The sequence below is a fragment of the Anomalospiza imberbis genome, chromosome 5, assembly GCF_031753505.1.
Source record: "Anomalospiza imberbis isolate Cuckoo-Finch-1a 21T00152 chromosome 5, ASM3175350v1, whole genome shotgun sequence".
NCBI lineage: Eukaryota > Metazoa > Chordata > Aves > Passeriformes > Viduidae > Anomalospiza > Anomalospiza imberbis.
In genome coordinates, this window is record NC_089685.1 from 18,097,955 (window position 1) to 18,119,502 (window position 21,548).

The following is a 21,548-nucleotide window of genomic DNA, read 5'->3' on the forward strand; positions in this document are numbered from 1 at the left end:
GTGCCTATAACCTCAAAGATCTGTTACCTTCATCTTTTCCACCTCACAAGTGAGATGTGATTACTCAAAAGACTACAATTCTACTAGCATATGGTTCAATTTCAAGCCAAAAATAAGAAGCCCTCTGATCCCTAGTTTGATGGCAACAGACCCCTCACCACCATTTTTCACACCAGTTCAACATGTGCAAGGGGCTTTAGTCCCAGTCCTTCAGAATCCTCACACCCCTGTCAGGATCAAACTGTTAAACAAGTTGCCAATGCTGACTCACTCTGCATGGAAAACTTCACAGAAGGAGGATCTTCTCCCTAGTGGATCTTATCCACTAGTTGTCAAATTCTCAACAGAATCAATTCAAGAAAGATCACAAAAAGAAACACAATTGCTATTTATCTGCCTAGGCAACCTCTCTATTTTCTCATAGTAACAAGCTTCATGAGACACATTTCTATGTTTCCTAATCGTATCACCTTTGTTTTCTGGATTAATAAAAGTCAACTCAAGACTCACTGCAGCAATAAATACTGGCAGAGGTAACGACCTACTTTGGATGCAACTTTGTATCCCTCTCCTGGCCCGGACAGCTGGCTGCTGAAGGGACAAGAAAGAATTGGAACCCACCCCCACTCCTTAGAACCTGCAACAATCTATATTTTGAGAAAGTTTTTGGACTGCCACAACATACACGTGTGGGTCTTCTTCCTATCATGATGACAAATCTGCCTAACCTTGCATGTCATATTTCTGTATGATGCCTTAAGGTAATGTATCACCAGTAAGTTTTCAAGTTTGGCTTCTCCATTACACAATTTACACCTTCACACTCATCTATGAGATACAACATTACCATGGTCCTCTCATCCTACACGGGAATGCTTTCAGATCCCACCTACTTCATCAGTCATGGTATGCTGCACTGGGAGAATACTCGCAGGAATGACTTTGCAAGTTCACAAAAGAAAGGTTGTTCCCAAACCTATGGAAGCCAGAACAGCATTCTCTGTGGAAAAGATGCTGTGATCTTATCAATAGACATATTACAGCAGTGTGCTCACAGAATTTCAGCTGTTTATTTTTAGTCTCTTGGGTGGTGGTGGAGGATCACTCTGCACCTTCTGGGTGATCTTTGCAAATTTTTGTATTTACAGAAAAATACACATTATCACTGATCCATCTCCTAGTTATCATTGATATCTTGTAAGAAAGACTGGTATGTCATACTAGACAGAGTGGAATATATAGTTCAAAGTCTTGGATGACCATCCCAGAATGAAGATCAAATTTTTGGCTTCAAATATATAAAAGAAGTATTGGTCCATTTTACTCCTACTTGTTTACTGAATATATTTCTTGATCTGTAGTTAGGAAGATTTTTCTGGATTTTCCTTCTCACTCCTCTCATCTGGAAGTTTTAGTTGTATTATGACAAAAGGGGGAATAAAAATGAAATAATATTGGTGTTCATAATGTTCACCAACTGCTATGGAATCAAAGATTTTTTGTTTCTTACAGCATCAGTAACTCTTACTCCCTACACATACCACCTTTCTCATTCTCACAGCCAAAGTGGTTCTTTGTTAATGAATTGCTAAGACCCTTTTGTCTGACCCTTCAGAACAGACGATCAAAATGAACAGTCTTCACTAAAACACAAGTTTAAAAACAGACTGGGAGCCGTGTCAGTGCCTTTTATGGTAGTGATGAAGGTCCAGAGACCTTTTATCATCAGAGCTCCACCAGAAGTCACACTTGATCAGGGTGCTTGCAAAGAAATACCTTTGTGAGCTGCATCTGCTAAGCAGTCCTATGGAATGTTGTCTATAGATAAGCTTGAAGATCATTTGACAGAGTGGTCTTCAAGTAGTAAAGCTGCTATGCAAAGGCCCTTATCCCATTTCCATTTAAGCATTTGTTGGAACTACTGCTTGGGGTCACCTACTGCAAGAAGAGGTATGTATCCTGTCACTTGCTGACAGAGAGATACACCAAGCACTTTGCTGATACACACAATCGACAGGGAAACCTACTGCCTGCTTTACTTATCCACTGTCTTGAATAGTTTAACATTATGTACCTTTAGGATTTTGCAGTTTTAAGATGCTCTCTACAATATGTGCTCATAACTGTTGCATGGTGGAAGGTGGGGAATGAGCTCACTCCTCTGGACACTCAAAGATGCAAAACCAAAGTTCATCATTAGGATATACATGAAAACATATGTAAGCTATGCTTCAATAATACAAAACAAAAAACCACAGACAAATTACAACATGCTGCAACACAAGCACAGAGCTTGCCGGTGTACTGACCTGTAGGTCCACCAAACACCAAAACTACCATCTACATAGCTTACTTTCAAGACTATTTTATCAAGAACAAACCCTTGGAACAGAGTTATTTGCACTCTTATGTATAATGATATTGCTGTTTCCAAAAGAGTAGACAGAGCCATAATCAAGAGAATAATATTCCCCTTCTCTTCCGTCATTGTCTCTTCAGTATCAATTATTCAAATACTAGTGTTTACAGTTTGGCACCTTTATTATGTTCTGTATAGTAACTCCCTGTGCAAAGGTCTTTGTGGGAAGCTATTCCTGCCACAGGATAACCACCATCAGAACAACCCCTTCATAAACAAGTCACCAATTTTCTGTTTAGCTCCCAGGAGTGCTTCCCTGCATGATCAGATGAAAATGATTACCAGCACAAGACAGCAGCAGTAAAGTAAATCCAGGATTTGGGAGTGCCCCTTCAGCATCCCCAGTTTTTAGCCATCATTAGTTTAGCTTACAAAAGCAGCTCCATGTTTAGAATTGGAGTGCCTGTCAATTCACACAGCATAACTAACTGAGCCAAGTTATAGGCAAAGACAGCATCAGTTGTAATGGTTAGGAATCAAAAAACAAAACAGTAATTGCTATGCAAAAAGTTCTAAAAATATCATACTTGCACAGCAAGGAATTACAAAACAGTGTGGCTAAACAATCTACATTGGATTTTGATCTCTTTTTTTCACAAGACACACTGAGAAAACCTCAGTAGCAGATATAAGACAGAATTTATAGAAAGGTAACAATGAAAAAAGGACCTATTTGAAATGAACAATTTTGTCAAAGGCAGCCATAGCAAAGGGAAAAAGTGTGCTCCATACCTGTATCTGATACACAATGATTTTTGAGAAATACAATCTGTGGTTGTTCTCCTGATCAGGTTTGGATTTCAGAAGATACCCGAGTTTGTGATAAATGAAGTAACTTTTTAAGATAGCATAACCCATGCAAACAATGTTATGCAAATACATTGTTACTGTCTCCCTTGCCTACTTCCTGATCCTTTCCTCTGCACTGGAAAGGATTCTCTACACAGCATTCATCCAAGCAAAGACAAGTTGCTCACTGCCTTCATAACATTTAATCATACATAAAGTTTATTTTATTTGTTGAAACCCTTAAAGTGACTTCCCTATTCTCAATTCTTCTGGTGTCAGTTTAAAAACTTGCAAATGTAGTATGAGATGAGGTATAAGCTCCGAGAGAAGTTCTTTTCCTAGTTAGCTCACTCACAAACACGTATCTCTAAGAAGCAATCTCCAATGTTTAGAATGAGTTAATACTTCAGCCTTAGTATAATTAAGTTAAAATTTAATTAGTAATGAGACCCAAATCCAGTCTTAATTACTTTACAATCTCTTCCTCATTCATTCTAGAGGACAAACCTGGTCTGCAGCTGATTAAGATGGTTTGCAATGGAGGAAGTTCGACTGTTAGAATCCCTAGTCATTTGTCACAGAAGAAATCCAAAAATAGATGGGCTCATTCAGGATTAAAACCTTGCCTCCTCATTTATATAGGGAAGGACTACAAGAAGGTGACATCAAAATCTGGGAAGGAAAAAATAAAGTGAAAAATAAGTCAGAAATAAGACTCAACATGACATCCACAAAAAACCCTGAACCACAAAGAGCAACTGACATGGCCTGTAGCTTCCTCTGTACAGAGAAACCCAACTTGTGTGTATCATTTAACAAGTAGTAATGAGCCCTACACAACTTTGCTTGTCCCAGACTTGCTACTGCCTCAGCCAAGGCCTGATGCTGCCTAATAAAGAGAACTTCCAAACTCATGTATATGTAAATCAGTCCTGATACTGATGGCTTCATCATGTAGACAAAATTTCTATAGGCCCAACAGAAATGCTAGAATAGGAACTTCAAACTGACCACTCCTGAAAGATATAATCCGGCACCATGCTCACTCCACATAAAGGGCAAGCATGAGTAAATCCTGTCAATGTGCTATTATATGCTCAACTCCAAAAATCAGTGACATACACCTCTGATGTGCTACAGAGTGAGGATGACAGAGATTAAACAGTTGTGTTTGTAACAAGTGAGGTAATTAATATAAATGCACAAGGGCACCATGGTTTTGGCAGTAAATGCTTGCTCCTAACTACTGTGTGATTGCTTATTTCTTATTTCCTGAGCACCCACCTTGACACCCTGGATCTGATGAGCAGAGCCAAGTACTCACTGAAATAAATGGGAATGTATGCTAAATATAAGTAATTTCCTATGTTACAAGTTCTTAGAAATCATACTCCTGTGATAGATACTAAATTGGACATACAAGTTTAGTACTTTTGACCTCTATTTTAAAGTTTTGATCATTAAGCTGACATTGCCTGGACAGGTTCCTGGAAGAGGCTGGAGACTATACAAGGAGGAAAGGAGATAATTTTCTTAAATGTATTACCTCTGCATACAAAAATCTGCAATTCTTTGTGCTTTATTTAAGAACTGTTATCTCTTAATGTAGTTTTAGTCTTCATGACTTCATACAGAAAATGCATCACCGATGCAGAAGTTACTAGAGGTGAAACCAAAGGTTTGAGTGAAAATAAGCATACTAGAGCAGGTCTGGAGATAAATATTAACTGTTAAATTTTGCTAAAACAAGGCAACAGCATCAACACTACTAACTGCACTGTTATTATCAACATTCAGTGTTTCCAAATGTATACAAATATAGAAAGACAGAAGTACATCAGTTTATCACTGCAGTATCAACATTTTGTTTACTACCAAGAAAAATGGAAGGAAGGAAGCAATAAAACTAGATTAATATGAACAGCCCAGTGACTGGAGAGACCCTGGGACCACAACACACAAAACTCTGTCTGCAGCACTAAACATCTACATCTGGCTAATAACATAATATTGAAATAGGTGTATTTAAGGCATACTTTAAGTTCTGTCACAGCAGGATAGGATATAAGAATTTAATTTAGTTTCCAACTGGTCTTAGGCTCTTGCTATAGCGTCCCCGAGAGCCCTCCAAGTTCAAGGTATACCCCAGTACTGAGAATGACAGAGAGATGGTTACAGATACATAAGTGATGTTTCTTTCCTCTCTGAACCTGTAATAGCTTTTTTCCAGAGAACCCGAACAATTTTCTTGGAAGCATGGTCTCCTAGCTTTCCACTATTCTACAAAACATAATGAAGAGCCAGATACTTGCAGTTTGCTCCAGGGACTGGAGTGAGAAATTACTTTTTTATATTAATTTAATATCATATCACTTTTAAGACATGTCATGTTCAGTTAACCATGCAAATAAAGATGTTTATTCGCAAGATCAGAAACAGATAACAAGATTGTAAATGCATAAATGGAGGAAAAATTAAAGAAAAAAATAACTCATCTGAAGTTAAATAATGGAAGTTTTAGGTTCTTCCTGTCAGGATGCCTTGTAGATTTTCCCAATTATCTGTCTTCCCAAATGACTATGTTCTTTCACATACTTACACCTCAGACTGCAACCTTTATGGAAGATCTGTATCTTTAGACTATCACCACACCAGTGCTGCTATATTCACCACAAGCTGGCAGTCTGGAGCCTTCTCTAGGAAATGCAGTTACTTACTTTGTTTTGCCTGTCACCAGATCACCACCTCTGTGTTTTATTCATCACATTACTTGGTTGTTTGTGAGAAGATGCTCTGGATCCAGCTTTGCTCAGATTTTTAAGACCCGATTTCTTGAGTTTCTGGTGTATTTTTGTAAAACAAGAAAAGAGAAATTCCAGTTATTTCACTCAATCTGTGATATACACCTGTAGATTATATACAGAATCACTGATTGGTTCTCAAGCCACCTAAAAGATAATTTAAAGAAATAATTAACTTTCACTAATCTCAACTGCCCTAACCCTTACGGAAATTTTTCAGAATAGGATGTATGAAAAAATGAAGAGATACAGAGAGCTGATTACAGAAAGAGCAACATGCTGTGCAAAAGTACAAAATAATTTCCAGTCTTTTTTAATTTACTGTAAAATTTTCAACTATGAATTGCGAAACTCTCCAAAATCACAGCTGTTAGAAAAGGCAGTTAACAAAGCCACATACTCTGTTACTTAATCTTTCCATATTGTGATAAGCATAACTATGTCATTCCAACTGTTGCAATTTTATAGTTCTCTAAAAGATGTTTTATGAGATGACATATTTCAATACTAGTAATAACAGTTGTTGCTATCCTCACCACTGTAATTTCCTGTCAACAGACTGGTGATAGAGACTTGTTAACTAAGCTCTCACACCTCTATTACTGTGACTAGTTGACAGATCTAGCCAAGATCAAACTTCATTTTTAAGCAGTTCTATTCATATAACTGTACTTTGTAAGAGTGGAAACTTACCAAGTCCAAGTAACTTCACCTCAAACCACTTTGGCCTCAGCCACCAATAGTAACTAATACATATGCTATATATACAATATTTCTGTATATACATATATATATACACACTGATACAGTCGAACTCTACCAATAAACTGTAAATTAAAAAGTAATAAAGAACAAAGGACTGCCTGCACACAGCATAACAACTATTTTGTTGGGAGTTTGAGTAGTGTATGAATAAAATTTAAAAAAAAATTGGCATGAGATTTCCAAAGAAGTAATAACCACAACAGACCATTTACTATATGTTGGCTAGAAAAATCCATTTAGAAAATCACACCAGTACTTAAGTACAAACATACACCTAATATGGCAGAATGTTGAAGAGTTCCATTATTTCAAAACAAAAAGCTATCAACTGATCTCTTCATATACTGCCATATATTCCAACCAAAATACTCTTTACTAAATCTGTTCAAATTACAAAGGAAAAGAAAGTTAACTGATGAAAATAACTCAGATCAAAAAGCAAGGACTTGCTTAAGCACTGTCCCTCTAAATACTGTCTTAATCTAAAATTTAACATTGTTTCTAAACCAGTACTGTTTACAGTACTCTTAAGCATTTTCTCCTGTTTTCACTCCCAAAGGTAAGCAGCGAGTTATGACGACCAACACTTAAGACAAAGAAAGTGAAATCTATGACTGCCACTGGGAATTTGACAACAAATGTCACAATCACAGCAGATTATACCTCACTCAGCTCTCCGGAGAAATGACATACATCAAAAGGACCCAACAAATCACCCTTACCCCACCTGAAAAGCCTGGATCACTCGGCCCATTGATAACCTTAACTAATGTCTCACAATCGGAGAAGAAAATCACCGACCTACAACCGAACACCGGAACTGGAGGAGCTTTATCCAGAACACGCCCTTATATATGTAGCCACTGTTTCCCTGAACCGGCGCAGTGCATTCCCTTCTGCCCTGAACATCCTTCCCTAGGATGCCTGCTCAGGTGAGACTCGAGCGCTACGCCAAGAGTCCCTCCCGAGGCAGACTCAGTACATCAAAACAGTGCTCAGAACCAAACCCGCTGTGCGTCAGGCCACGGATACCCATCAAGGTGGGTTTAACTGCGGATACGAACAATGGAGGCTAAATTCCTGACAAGGCTAGGGCTGCGCTCGGAACAGCGTGTCCGTGCCCGCTCCAGCGGAGTGATGCCCAGGAAAGCCTCTCCGCGGCCGGCCCATGGGTAATGCGAAGAGCCCGCCCGCGGCCTCCCAGGGAAGGCGCAGCAAAGGCCCTGGAGGCATCCCCAGGCCTGAAGCACCGCAGGAACGGCCTCGACCCCGGCCGCCGCCCTCAGCCGGCCCAGGAATGAAGCGGAGTGCGGCGACCAGCGGCCGCACCCTTGCAGAGAAGGACGGTGCCGGGGCCCGGCCCGGCCGGGACGCGGATGCCAAGGGACCCCGCTCTCCTGAGCATGGCACCCCTGAGCCGCCATTTTGCGGCCCGGCGCGCTGACATGTCGCGCGCCGTGCGTGGCGCCGCCCTCCGCGCCTGCGCCCCGCGCCCGCGGCGGCCGAGCCGGGGCAGCTGCTCAGCGCCGCGGCGGCGGCGGAGACAAAGCGCCGGGTAATGAATGGGACGGGCCCGCCCGGCCCTTCCTCTTAACTCCTTCGGGTCCGGCCGGGCGGCGGCAGCGGCGACCTCCGGTTCCCCCCGCGGCGGCCGCCCGGGGAGGTGAGTAGCACTGCTCCGGCGCCGAGAGGGCGCCGGGCAGGGCGGTACGGCTCTCTGGTCCCGCGCCCCCCCATCCCGTGCCCGCCACCGCCGCCTTTGGCCTTAGCGGCCTCGGTGCCTTGCGCTGCCGGGGACCTGCGTCCCGGGCCCGGCGGCGCCTTGTCCCTCCCGGGAACGCCCGCGGGACAGCGCCGCTAGGCCGGGGAGGGGGCGTGTGGCGGCGGGGTAGTGCAGGAAGCCGGGAACCAGGCCCGCGGTGCCGGCTCCATTGTCTGCGGGGCCCCGCTGGGGGCTTGGACGGCCCGGTGGCTGGAGGTCGCTGGTGCCTAGGGGTTCGGTGCTGTCCCGGGCCGCCTGGCAGACCCGCCGCCCCCCGCCCGAGGAGGGGTGCTGGCCGCGGCGCCGGGTGCGCCTCGAATCCCCCCCGGCGTTGTGCGCGGCCGGGCCGGGCCGGCGGGACCCGCCGGGGCTGAGCGCCCGCGCCCACCTGGCGGGGCCGCAGGAGCCGGGCCCGCGGAGGGAGCGGTGACCATGTGGCCGCTGCCATCCCGACCCAAGATGGCCCAGGCAGCCCCGGCATGGACAGCCCATTGCCCTCCGTAGGGTGCGAGCCCAGGACCGCGGACCGCCTCGGGTACAGGCTCCCGAGACGGGTGCCGGGACCGGAAAGCCCGGGAAATCCTAAAAAGCGTTTTCCCCCCGAGAAACAGGACACGAGGTAGACAGGCGCCCGCCAGCCGCTTCGGCCACGGTGTAAGCACCGCGTCTGTGTTTGTGCGCGGTGAAGTTCCAGCCATCCCTGCTGGGCCGAGTCGCTCAAGAATGGTGTCTCAGAAAAGTGCAGAATTTAGCTTTCATGTGGTGCTGTTCTCGTTTTCTCCTTGGGGCGTTGTGATTTTTGCTTAAAAATGCCTTTTCTGGATTCTACATCTACACTTAGACGGCTGCTGATGTTAGAGTGCTTGTGCTAGAATGCTTACTGGAGTTCTCAGGGTGTCCGATACACTTAAAGTTGTCTGCTGCATATACAGCCTACTAAAAGTATAAAAACATGTATTATTGTACTGAAATGTTTAAGCGTCTTTTGCATTAAATGGTGATTCTATTTATCGTTGCTAAGTTTAGCAGAGTTAGGCTTTGCAGTGTAGAGACCTTTCTCCATAGTGCTTATGTGTTAGAAGCTGTCCTATCTTGTTTCTGGGGGGGTCCCTTTGGGAGATGTCAGTAATTTAGTATGAGCTGTCTTCCTACACCTATAACACTAAGCAAAGAAAGCTTTTCAAGCACCCATAATATGAATGTACTTTCTAGACTTTCCTTACATGTTGTTGTCTTTATGGCCCACTATACATGTGTATCTGTTTTGCTTTTCAAGAGCATGAGCACAGCACTTTTCTTCTAAAGGTTATTTTCAGTAATGCAGTGTTTCACTTTAAGAGCAGGTATGCATCCTTGGGAGGGCATTAGTGGCTTATGTACTGGGGGGAGTGAAGTCTGGAAGACTTTTTCAGCTATCCCCAAGATATTATGCTGCTACTAGGAAGCTTGTGTTTGTGCAAATACTGGGCAGGGGCATTCTAGTCATTATTCGCTATGGGGACTGGTTTTGCAGAGGAAAAAAATTTGTTCAAAACAAAATAAATTATTTTGCGTAATTTAAGTAATTTGAGTGCTGTCCACTAAGTATAAGACCAACAGGCAAGGTGCTGACAGTTTTTGTACAGTTGGATTTGTGTCTACTTTGGTACTTTATGTTGCTAGTACCTTGCAGCTTTAACAGATGTTGAGGAATTTATTCCATAGGGGTTCTCCAGAGCAGTCAAATGCAAGAATTGATTGAGAATAAGTAAAATGAAGTATCTAAGCTAAGCATCTCAGAGAAGTTTTCTAAACATTTGTACTGTTACGTAACAATAACTCTTTTGCTTCTTGTGGTGTAACACCCCCCATCCTTGTGACTACTCTGCCTTCTTGGAAGCTCCTGGTGAGCCGTGGCCAAACCAGCTGAGCGGTGAAGCGTCCCTTGACTGTACCAGTTGGGCTGCGAGGCACTCCCTGATGGTACCAGGAGCTCTGGCTTGGTAAAGGTGGGAAACAAAGGATATGCAATTACCTCTTGTAGCCTTGGTAAACCATTTACCTGGATGTAGCCCGAGTGGAACGGTACCATTGTTACTGCACTTGGGGGAAAAAAGCTTACTAGTTACTGACTTGATTTATGGTCGGGAATGAAGGTTGTTGATGGCCAAAGTCAGTCATCTTCTGACCCTATAAACAGCAGTCCTAAGTGATACTGTTTGGGCTTGCCTGGACTGCAGCAGCCTGTGCCAGCACCTCCCAGAGCTCACAAACCCTTAAGTTTGTGGTACTCAAGGATTGTCAGCCCCTCTCCCCCCATCTCCATGTTGCTCAAGATCCAACCATTGCCTGTTGGGAAATGTGAAGGGATTTGACATATTGTAGTGAATTTGAGGGGAATTTTTCATATTAGCCCTTACATGCATAGAAATAGGTGTATGCATCATTTACCTGTGTGTATGTGAATTGATTGTGGTACAAATGTTAATATTTTGAATCCATAGTTAAGTCATTGTTATAATTGTAAAAACTATCAAACCACTTTGTAAATGTTAAAGTACTCAAGTATTAAGTGCTGCTAAATCCTTCTGGACCCTTATCTTTCCACCTATATCCTTAGCAGTCTTACTGCTTTTGCACTCACAGCTTTTGTGTAAATCATTCCAAATTGCTTCTTATTTGACCTTCCTTTGCATGTTTTAGTCTTTTTACTAAGTAGTAGAGTGAACCTTGCCACTGAACTCTGCAAAGTTGCATCTTCACATATCCATATTAAACCCTACTTTTGCCAGTACCTTTGTCAGTGTTTCTTTAAGCAGCCAAACCACTCATTCATGACAGCGGTATAAAGCAAGATTGTAACAGGTACAGCATTTTCAGTGATAATGGGAGACGCAAAGTATAGAACAGCAGAAGGCTAGACAGGTGATGAACTTGGGAGTAATGTTTGCTATTTTTTTGTTACTTTGTCTGCACCCTCTCTATCTACTGCTTCCCCTTACTGTGGCTTATTTTATACTGAGACAGTAAATGTCCAGAGCAAGAATCTGTGTTTGCAGAACAGCCAGTGTCACAGGTGGTTAGTACAGAGGGGGTCTTCTTCAATAAGCATTTACACATCGCTAAGACTTATAACAGGGCCTTGGAAAATACAGGAGGGCAACAGAATATATTTTATATGTTTATTTTAAAATGTCCATCTACTAAAGTAGACTATCCTATCAAATACTTTCAAAATTAGGTATTACAGAAGGAAGTAGCCTTTGAGCCTGCTGGGTCTTTCTGTTTTCTTCTCCCTTTTTTCTTGGAATTTGTTCTCTTTGAGTTTTTAGAATCCTAAATACATTAACTTCTGAGAGATATTTTTTTTCCTCTGGGAAAGTTGGAGTTGAAGAATGTACGTGTTGTATTTCCCAACAGCTTGCTGCATTTTATTGCCATTCACAGTGGAGAATATTTACAGGGGAATTTGTAAATCCTGGTTTTTTTTCAGCTTGCTTTTAATTTTATAAGAGTTTCATCTTCAAAGTGAGCATGTTTTGCTATGCGGTTGATGAATGAACACTTGAAAAATCAGCCATATGTGAATAACATGATGATACATGTATATTGGCTTAGTTTTGTATAGAAAATAATATTTTAGATAGTTTAGTGGGGAATTTTGCACCATATAGAGCAGAGTGTTTAACTCATCATGACTGACATATTTTCCTGAAGCAGGCATGATCTGTGTATTTTAGTAGTATCAACATGAGTTAATGTAATTTACATAATGTTACCTGTTGTAGTGTATACTTTCACAACAGACTTCACAAAGGAAGACTTCTTATATGGCAGACGTGCCTTGTTTTCTGCACATCTTTGGCTATGTATTTTGTATTTGTTATTGGCATTCTCAGTGTTGGCCAATTTACAACTATGGAATTGTTGAAAAAAATTGAGTCATTTCTGTGGTCTAATGGTAGCTTTCAAATGAAATCTAGAATTTAAAGCTTTCAGGTCAAGAAGTAAGAAAAACTAAAGCTTTTTTTCATATTTTTGGTGCTTTTTGTGTGTTTGGTTTGGGTTTTTTTTTTTTTTGTTTCTTTCTTTGTTTGTTTGCTGAAGCAAAGGAACTTCTGTCCTAAATGAGTGTGATAGTGTGATACATAGTTTAACCATGGTAGTATTGGTTTAGGTTTGGGGTTGTGGTTTGGTTTTGGTTTGTTTTTTTGTTTTTTTTTTTGTGATGAGATAGAACTCAGTATGATGGGCTGTTAAAGCAACAACAGGGAAATAGCTTGGTTTTTAAGGCCCTTCTTTTCATTCAAGTGTGATGATTCAGGATAAATAGTGATTTTTTTTTTTTTTTAAATATTGAACAACATATTGGAAGGTGAGGTATGAGTCATTTCTGTAGTCAAAGACTGGTTTTCAGTGGATGTTGACATAAGAAATATTATTATATTACTATAATCTTTATGTAAACTCACAACCTGTGTGCTCTTTTTAGCAATTACTGTGCAGTTGTGTCCTTCCCATCTCTCAGTTCTGTCCCTTCCTCCTTTGTTTAAAGACATGTAGGGTTGGACAATCCCTCTCTGAAGGTTTAGAAGGTTACTGATTTTTTGTTACAGCTGTGTGAAAGGGTGTTGGATTTTTTCTTTTTGCTTTTTTTTCCTTTACACTGTCTTCTAGTTTTCATTCACTGGTGTCCTACGTAAATGTTTTTCCTGTGATGTGTTAAAGTAATTTTTGTAGTGACCGTTTAGATTTTCTATATATTTAATACAAAAGACAGTTCTGGGGTGTACTCAATAGCTTGAAAATCAAGGCTGAAAATAGGATTTTTAACAGCTGAACATTTTAGCAATACTTTTTTGCAATTATTTGCAAAATACATGGGAAAAGATATTTAATAATATATTTCTTTCATGTGACAATGATCAAAGAATTTGAGCTTGTTTTACTCCAGATAGGTTAAGTGGCTTTTCAATAATTATTCTTCTTACCTGTTGCTGTAATTCTGTATGCTGAATCAGTGTCTGCCTCTAAAGAAAATAATCTGAGATCTAGAAAAAAAATTACTTTTTCTTTGTTATTCTTCTCACAAAAATAAGCAATCAAGAAAACCCAAATATTAATTTGAATTGAACAGAATGTTTGGCTGGGCTCGAAACTATAGTCATCTTTAACAAATCAGAGAGGAGGAAAATGGAAATGGAAGGGTTGAGGGGTTCTGGTGTTTTTTAAAGACATCAGGGAGCATAAAGATGCATATTTGTACTTTATTTTGCCTGTAGTCTGATGGCTCTGGCACTTGCAAGGAATGTGGGAGAGCCAGGTTCACTTCCCTGCTTTGCCTGAGGAGCTTAATCCACATCTGAGGAGAGTTCCCTAACTGCTCCACTGAGCACTGTGCCTCTGGTGGGTCTGTGTCTCCTTGGCTGACACCTTCCTCTCTGCATACATTATTTAAATGTTGCTGTAATAGAGATGGCTACAGTATCTCAACAGTCAAATTAGCCTGCAGCACAGCTCTGGAGGTGTTTCAATTGCTTAAGAGGCACTATAGGAGTGTTTTAAAGATGTCAGTAAGAGAAGTGATACATAGTTCATTTCATAATGCACACTAAGCCAGTCATCAGGACTGTTTGCCCTCTGAGACGTGATCTCCTTCCCAAAGAAAAAAACCCCTAAGTGTGGGTATATATATGTATGTATGTGTGTGTATATATATATATATATGTGTGTATATATATATATAGTGTTAAACATTTCAATCTGATTAAGAAGAGTAATCACTGCAATATAAGAGAGAATGCCTTTTAGATTATGGATTTTCTAAGGTGGCAAAATGTTTTCTTGGTTTGTTTGGTTGGGTTTTTTTCAGTGTACTGGGGCCTCTGCACTATGGCACTCATATTGATGAGATCAGTGGGACTAGAGTTGCAAAACTCAAAAAATGTGTCCTGCAATAGATTGTTTCAGTCTTTTTAGTTGCTAAGTCAAAATATGTGATCTAATATGCACTTGCAATTGCTCCTTTCTCATACATGGGGAATGATAATCTTCAGTTGATTCTATGCTATTGCATGTTGATTAATACATGTGGTTGGTGCAATGGATAAGCAATATGTTTAGCTTAGGAAGAGAAGGTTAACAAGGAGAATGCTGTAGTGCATGGAAAGGTGTCAGCAAGCTCCTTTGAAATCTTGCATGTAATGTAGACTGTTTCATTCAGCATAAGCATAAAAAACTGGAGCAGTGGTAAAATAAATACAAAAATTTTACTTTTAAATTTTGTTTTAGCGATCATCTGAGGGGTTTTTATTATGTTTTTAACTTTTATTTTGCTTTGGAGCTCTAGAAGTGAAAATGTCCATCGTTTCTTGATAGTTGTGAGGTCTAGAGATTTGAAAAAAGGTGAGAGTCATGTAAGTGCAGCTCCTGGAGCTGTCACCTAAAGAGAAATTTGAAACATCTCATGAGTTGCCACTGTGGCAGTTAATGTATTTAAAAATAATAAAAGTAATTACTTTCTTATTTTCTTTAGATACAATCATCTCACTAAGTTTGAGTAGCAAGTCTTTAACCTCAAATGAAGCCGCCTGCCTGCTGTGGAACAGATGTGTAAGTTTGTTTGTTTTTCTCAATAAACTAGTGAGCAGCTTGTTTGTTTTGGGTCTTGTATCATTATTTTTATTAATTTAAAGGAAGACAATGTAAAAAGGTAATGAATACTTGTATGCCTGTGCAGTGACTTGCATGGAGCTCAATAATTTAGCAGGAGGTTTGTATGAGTGCCTGAGCCTTAAAAATTAAATTTGGAAGCCTAGATATCTTTAGAGTGGTACAGAAATAGTAACTATTTTATGATTTATGGGGCATCTCTTACTCTGTGGTATCAGCTGGCATATATACATCTATACCCTGAATTATACTGTTTAAAAAGGGGAGATAACTTAGATGCTGCATTCCTCATGTACTCAAGTTACGGGTGTCTTAATCAGATTTTATGTCTTCACTGAGCGAGTTAGTTTTAATATTTTTTCTGGAGTTTTTGTCAGAAAATACTAAAAGTTTATATATTCCGTTTAAGCTTCTGAATACAGATTTTTTTTGGAAGCCTGGGATTCCTGAGTAAGATGCCATAGAGAAAAAATTGTTCATATAAAGATAAGTGTTTATATGTGGAATAACAATAAATGTTGTTCTTGTATAGTGTTTCAGAGCTTTGTATTTATTTCTTATCCCATCCCCTCTGTGTCGTGAATAAAATAGTTCAATTTTTAAGCCATCTGTATTATTGGTTAATATGCTAGCATTGGTTGCATGCTAGCAACAGATGGAAAAAATGTTTAAGATGGAGAAAATTTTGCACTTGAAAATCTTGGTGGGGTCATAGAATCAGAATAAGGGACCTCTAAAGGCCACCTAGTCAAACCCCTTGCCATGAAGAGGGACATCTTCAACTAGACCACATCACTCAGAGCCCCATCCAACCTGGCCTTGAGTGTTGCCAGAGATGGGGCATCTACTGCATCTCTGGAAAACCTGTTCTAGCATTTCACCATCTTCACTGTAAAAAAAAATCTTTTCCTTATATCTAGTTTGACTCTACCCTCTTTTCATTCAAAACCATACCCCTTTTCCTATCATTATAGACCCTACTAAGTTTGTCCCCATCCTTCTTACAAACTCCTCTTCCTGAAAGGCTAGTCTAAAGTCTCGCTGGAGCTTTTTCTTCTGAACAACCCCAACTTTCACAGCCTTTCCCTGTAACACTGTGGTCTCTGTAGGAAGAGAAAATTAAAAGTCTGATTCAGATTCATTCCTTGAAGGAAACTTTTCTTAGGTGACACATACAGAAGATGTGGGAGATTTTGTTACATACTAAATCTGCCTGTGGATTGTTCTTCATCATTCTAAGCAAAAATGAGCTGCTAGTGCTTTCCAAACACAGAGGAGAGCTGAAGAGCAGGAGAGAGTAGTTGTTTGTACCAGACACCCAGGTCAGTTTTAGACCACTGTAAAGAAATCTGACAAAAGGGACAATGGTTTTTTCCCAGAATATCCAAAAGTTCACTCTCCATGTAGTTAATGCTGTATTCTAATATACTCATCTCAAGGTCACTGAATGATTTGCATGGCTTTATTATATGATGTCAAGCACTGTAGTATATTATACTTAAAGTGCTTTTCCATTGTGACACTCAAGGTTAAATGCCTTCAGTGAAAATAATCCACTTTAGTTCTACCTGTCTAACGAAAATAAGTATCTGGTCTTTGTACCTTCAAGAACTATTTCTTGATTTATAGTCCCATATGAAATAATTTTTGACTGCAAGTTCAGTGTTCTGATAGATCCTTTCTTAATCTGTGATTAAAGCAGCACTCTTGACAGTGGGTACCCTAAAAACAGATACTTATCTAGAACTGCAGTCTCCTGAGAACAAAGATTCTGCTGCCCAGATGTTACCTTTTCTGTTAAAATTTTAAATTTTGGTAGGCCAGCAATGTTACTGGTCTAAGTCCTCTATACCATCTACTGTAAGAATTTGTCTTTCAGTGTGTATGATATACAGTTATTTTTATGTGGAATTTAGATCATTGAAGAAAATCTAGCTCCTGATTAAAGGGATCCAGTAGTGCTAGATGTGCCCTGAGAAGGTGGGAGAGAACAAAGCAGTGTGAACACTGCTGCCTGTTTGTTTCACACCCAACTACTGGCTCCTAGCTCATGACAGCTTTTCTTAATATAAGATTTGAGACTGCAAATCCCAGTGCTAAAATGTGGCATAGCTCATGGCAATCATATAATTTTTGTGGTTTTTTACTCTGTGGTTCCCCTTACTAATTCTTCATTAAAGGTGGAAGCATGGTAAGCATGATATGGGAGCATATGTACAGATGGGAGGAAAAAAAAAACAGTTGAAAGACAAGAGTGTAAAACTCATTTCATGAGAGATTGTCACTTGCTCTGACTTTGAATAATAGCTGCTGAAACAGTGGGAAGAGTGGGTCAGTTTTCAGGGAGTCAAAAAGTGCAGATTTTGCTACCAAGCAGCAACCATGCTTTGGTACTGGGAAATGGGAGAAATTGAGGTTCTGTTCATTTCCTTTTTTAGTGATTTTGAGTTCTCTTCAATGGCTTACTGAACTGGAGGGAGACCATAAACGATTTATTACAGGAAATACAAGGATCCTCATAAAGAACAGGAAGATTCCTCATCCTTTTCTCTAAATACTTTTATTTCCCTTTTCTATTCCTCAGAAAAGATTGTTTATTAAAATAATTATTAATAATAATAGTAGTCAAGTGAATGGAAATGGTTATCCATTTCTTTACCTTTTCTTGTACTAATAGTGTTGTGGATCTTGCTCTGAATAGGACACCCATGTAGTTGTACTATGTAAAACTTAAGTTTAAAAACAAGTTGCATTACATTAATTAAGCTCATGAACTGCACTGGTTAGAATAACTACTATAAAAAGCTTTATTCTTAATTTAAAATTTCTTGTATTTTTTGCTCCTTGAGCAAAACCTTATTTGGTCAACTTAAGATCTGTCTATGGCATTAAGATTGTTCTTCTATAAACCATTAATTTTGGGAGAAGACGCTATTAGAAGGAGCTGTTTATCTCCTTGAGGTGGGAGAGTGTCTTTGTAATTCCTGCTAGTGCTCAGTGTGGTGCTGGTGGAAACAGTGTTGGCTTCCCTTAGCTAGGTTGTGTGAGTCAGTTAAGTCTTTGCAAAGTCTCACCTTACCTTGAAGAAGACAAAGAGAATATATCCCTAAAAGAGATTAAGAGAATACCTCTTGTCATGGAGGCTAGGAACAGGCTGGTTGACAAGTGAATATGGAGGTATGCACACTCATTTTTCCCTCCCTCTCCCCTGTTCCATGAATAGGAAGGCTTGTTTTGAGAGGAAGAGAGATCTAATCATTGTTTTTTAAACTGGGATTTCAGGTGAAACTGTCAGATGCTACTGATGAATGTACAGTTTACTTAGAAAATATAGAATGACAAAAAAATACTTGAAAGGGGCATAAGATGTTCATCCCTATTGCAGACATGTACATTATGCCTGTGTGTGATATGGAAGCTTGGTTTTAAAGGTTACCTCTTGATTTTTGTTACAGTTCTTGTAGTCATTGGCTACAACTACACTACAAAGGGTGGGGAAACTGAGTGTTTCTGAACTCTTATTAATTACCTTGTATAGTATTGTGAATATTGTTTTCTGTTTTATTTAGTAGATTTAGTAAAGAGATTATATTTTCCTTACTTCCAGAAAAATCTAGACATGCTTCTTCAGTTTATTACATGAGGAAGGAAGAAATACTGTTCATACTCTTGAAAATATGTTTTTGTGGTTTTGGGTACTATGAATTGCATTCTCTTTCTAACCTTCCTTTGAGTTCACAAGCATTCCAGGATACAAATGTTTTAATAGAAGCATAGTATTATGTCATGTTACATTATGTATATAAATCATGGAAAACTTCTCACTGTTGAAACTATATGAGGACATACAACTAACTGGCATCAGTATGAGCACAGAATTGGGTTGATGGGTAGCTGTGGAAGGTTTTTAAAACAGACATCTTCAGACTTCATCTGGTTAGCATGAAAATAAATACTACTATATGGTAGTCTTAGCAATTTAACACTTCCAAATAGTTCCATTTTAGATCATAAAAAATTATAGTTTTAACAAGTTAATATAATATATTCTGCAAAGAACTCAGTTTAAGTTCTGTGAGGTCTTTTTCTACTTTCTACTTACGTGGATGTTTTCAGTACACAAAACATGGTGTGTCTCTCCTGTTTTTTTTTTTTGTTTTGTTTTTCATCATCCTGCCTATTCAGCTTTCTTCTTTACAAGTGCCTCATTTCTTACTGTTTTAAGTAATTCTTAAAGTGCTTGAAGTTTCACTCTTACTGGACTTAAAGATAGACAATTAACAAAAATAAAATCCACAAAAGTGTATAGTTTTATTGTGTTGCAAACTAGGAAGATAATGTAGTGAGTAGAAAAAATAACTTGTCCTAATCCTATCCCTTTCACTCTATCCCTTTCACAGCTGTGGGCTGCATGGGAGGAGAAAGAGAAGAGTCTAATGGGCTGTTCAGAGAATTGATCATTTGGAGAGAAGAGTTGTTAGACGAGCTTTGCTTTGATTTTTCTGATGCTTTTCTGAAAGCAGGCTGCTGTTCTCTAGCAATAGGGAGTAAATTTTTAGTCTTTTGCCTTTCATTCTTTTCTGACTTAGCTATTGTTACTGCTGTTTTGGTTGTGTGCTTTTCTTGTTCCATGATAATACTGATGCATCTTTCCTACTCTGTTCTTATTTTATCTTCTCCATTTTACCCTTGTGTTGTGTTCCTGCAACCTTCATTTGTCTCCTGTCAGCCCCAAATTGTACAGCATGTGATACTAAAAGCAGCTTTGACGTCCTGCTTTAAAAATGCTCTAAACCAAACAATATATACCTCAGCTGTGTAAAAAAAATTTTTTTTTACTTAAGAAAACCAGCTTATTTCTTGTAACATTAAGATTTTCCCCATCATATCAGTGTATGATATTTTTTTGCCAAAATTATAAAGAATAATATATCAATATAAATGTATAATTTGCTGTAGCAACACTAAAATGATGTGTAAGGCTTGGGAAAATACTGCTTAAAGTTTTAATGAAACTATTGCTTAAAACATTGGCATTTTAACAAATGAAAGATCTGACATGTGGTAGGTGTGAACAATAGCTCAGAAACATATCCTGCAAGTATTGCATGTCTGATAATGAGAAGTAACACTTCAACACTTGAGACAGTTTGGATCCTAGACAAATGTTGACATGATTTACTTAGTGTGATAGATCTGTTTTTTATGAGTAATTTCTTAGTAGAAGCTGGGACAAATTATTAGCATGTGTGGAACCTGGGGTGTTTTTTGTCCTTCATTACAGTGTGCTGCAATGGGAAGTTAGTAAAGGACATGTGAAGGGATATAGCCCCATTTGAGATCTGATCATATTTTTAGTACACTAAGGAAAAAAAATAGCAACAATTAAAGGCTTATCAGGTGGTTGTAGGTGTGAATAGTGCTACTAATTCCGGTGATACATAATGTTATGTGTGATGGTAATGCAACACACTTCTTTGTTTTTTTACTAAAAGTTGTGAGTGATGTTGTTTTGACCCGGGTTATTGTTTTGTTGTTGCAGCTTTACATTTTTATTTTACTTTTAAGATAAATGTTGATAAAAACCTTGTGGTATGGGGATTTCTGTGCTATGGGCTTTAACATGTTTAAGAGTGTTACTTAAGTCTAGGTGGTGGAGGATGATGCTTCAAATAGATATATGCCTAATACATTGGCAGATAAGTGATGAAGATTGATTTCTCCAGAAATAAGGTTGAGCTTTGACTCAGTACCCTGTATCAGACACCTTCTTTATTCTTACACATACTGTGCAGTGAGCCTGCATCATTAAGTCTGATAAAACGTTTGAGTACTGAGCTTGTTTACAAAACCCGGTGAGCCCAATGGGAGCTTCAAAATTTGTTAAAGAAGCCCTGCTGTTGAGTCACAGGGTGCAGAAAGGGCTCCATGCTTTCTAAACTTCTTCTCAGAGAGGAGCCAGGGTGTGGCTGGATCCAGTCTTGCCCCAGACTTTTCAACGGTTTTTGTCTAAAGGATCACAGAGGTGTAATTAAACCTCTTTGGCCTGCAGGATTAAGGATGGCAAACCATATATATTAATATAAATATAAAAAATGTATTATGATAATGATTAGATACAAATAATTTACAAAATTATTTACTACACAGTACAGGAACTGTAACAACTATTATAATATAGTGCACTATGAAGCAGTTGTATTGAAGAAGCTGTATCAAAGCTGAGAAAACAATTAAGTAGATTGATGTTACTCACGCATAACAATGACCTTGGGCAAATCTCTTTAGCTCAGCCTCAAGGAGTAAGAGGAGTAACCTTGAGGGATGTTACCCATTTAAGGGAGGAATCTCCATACATACA

General features: G+C 39.4%; 1 protein-coding gene across 6 annotated transcripts in view; it reads left to right on the top strand.

The window, feature by feature from the left end:
• Positions 1 to 477: 477 nt before the first annotated feature.
• The window catches only part of ZBED4 (zinc finger BED-type containing 4), a 33,427-nt gene continuing 12,356 nt past the window's right edge, over positions 478 to 21,548 (top strand). For 2 of the 6 annotated variants that reach the window (XR_010998997.1, XR_010998998.1), the window contains exons 1-3: positions 625 to 761; positions 7,334 to 8,437; positions 15,051 to 15,127. The gene's annotated coding sequence lies outside the window, so the exon portion shown is untranslated. Of the gene's footprint in view, positions 762 to 7,333; positions 8,438 to 9,753; positions 10,525 to 15,050; positions 15,128 to 21,548 lie in introns of those variants that run through there. The other 4 variants (XM_068189780.1, XM_068189781.1, XM_068189779.1 and 1 more) reach the window with 4 other exon arrangements.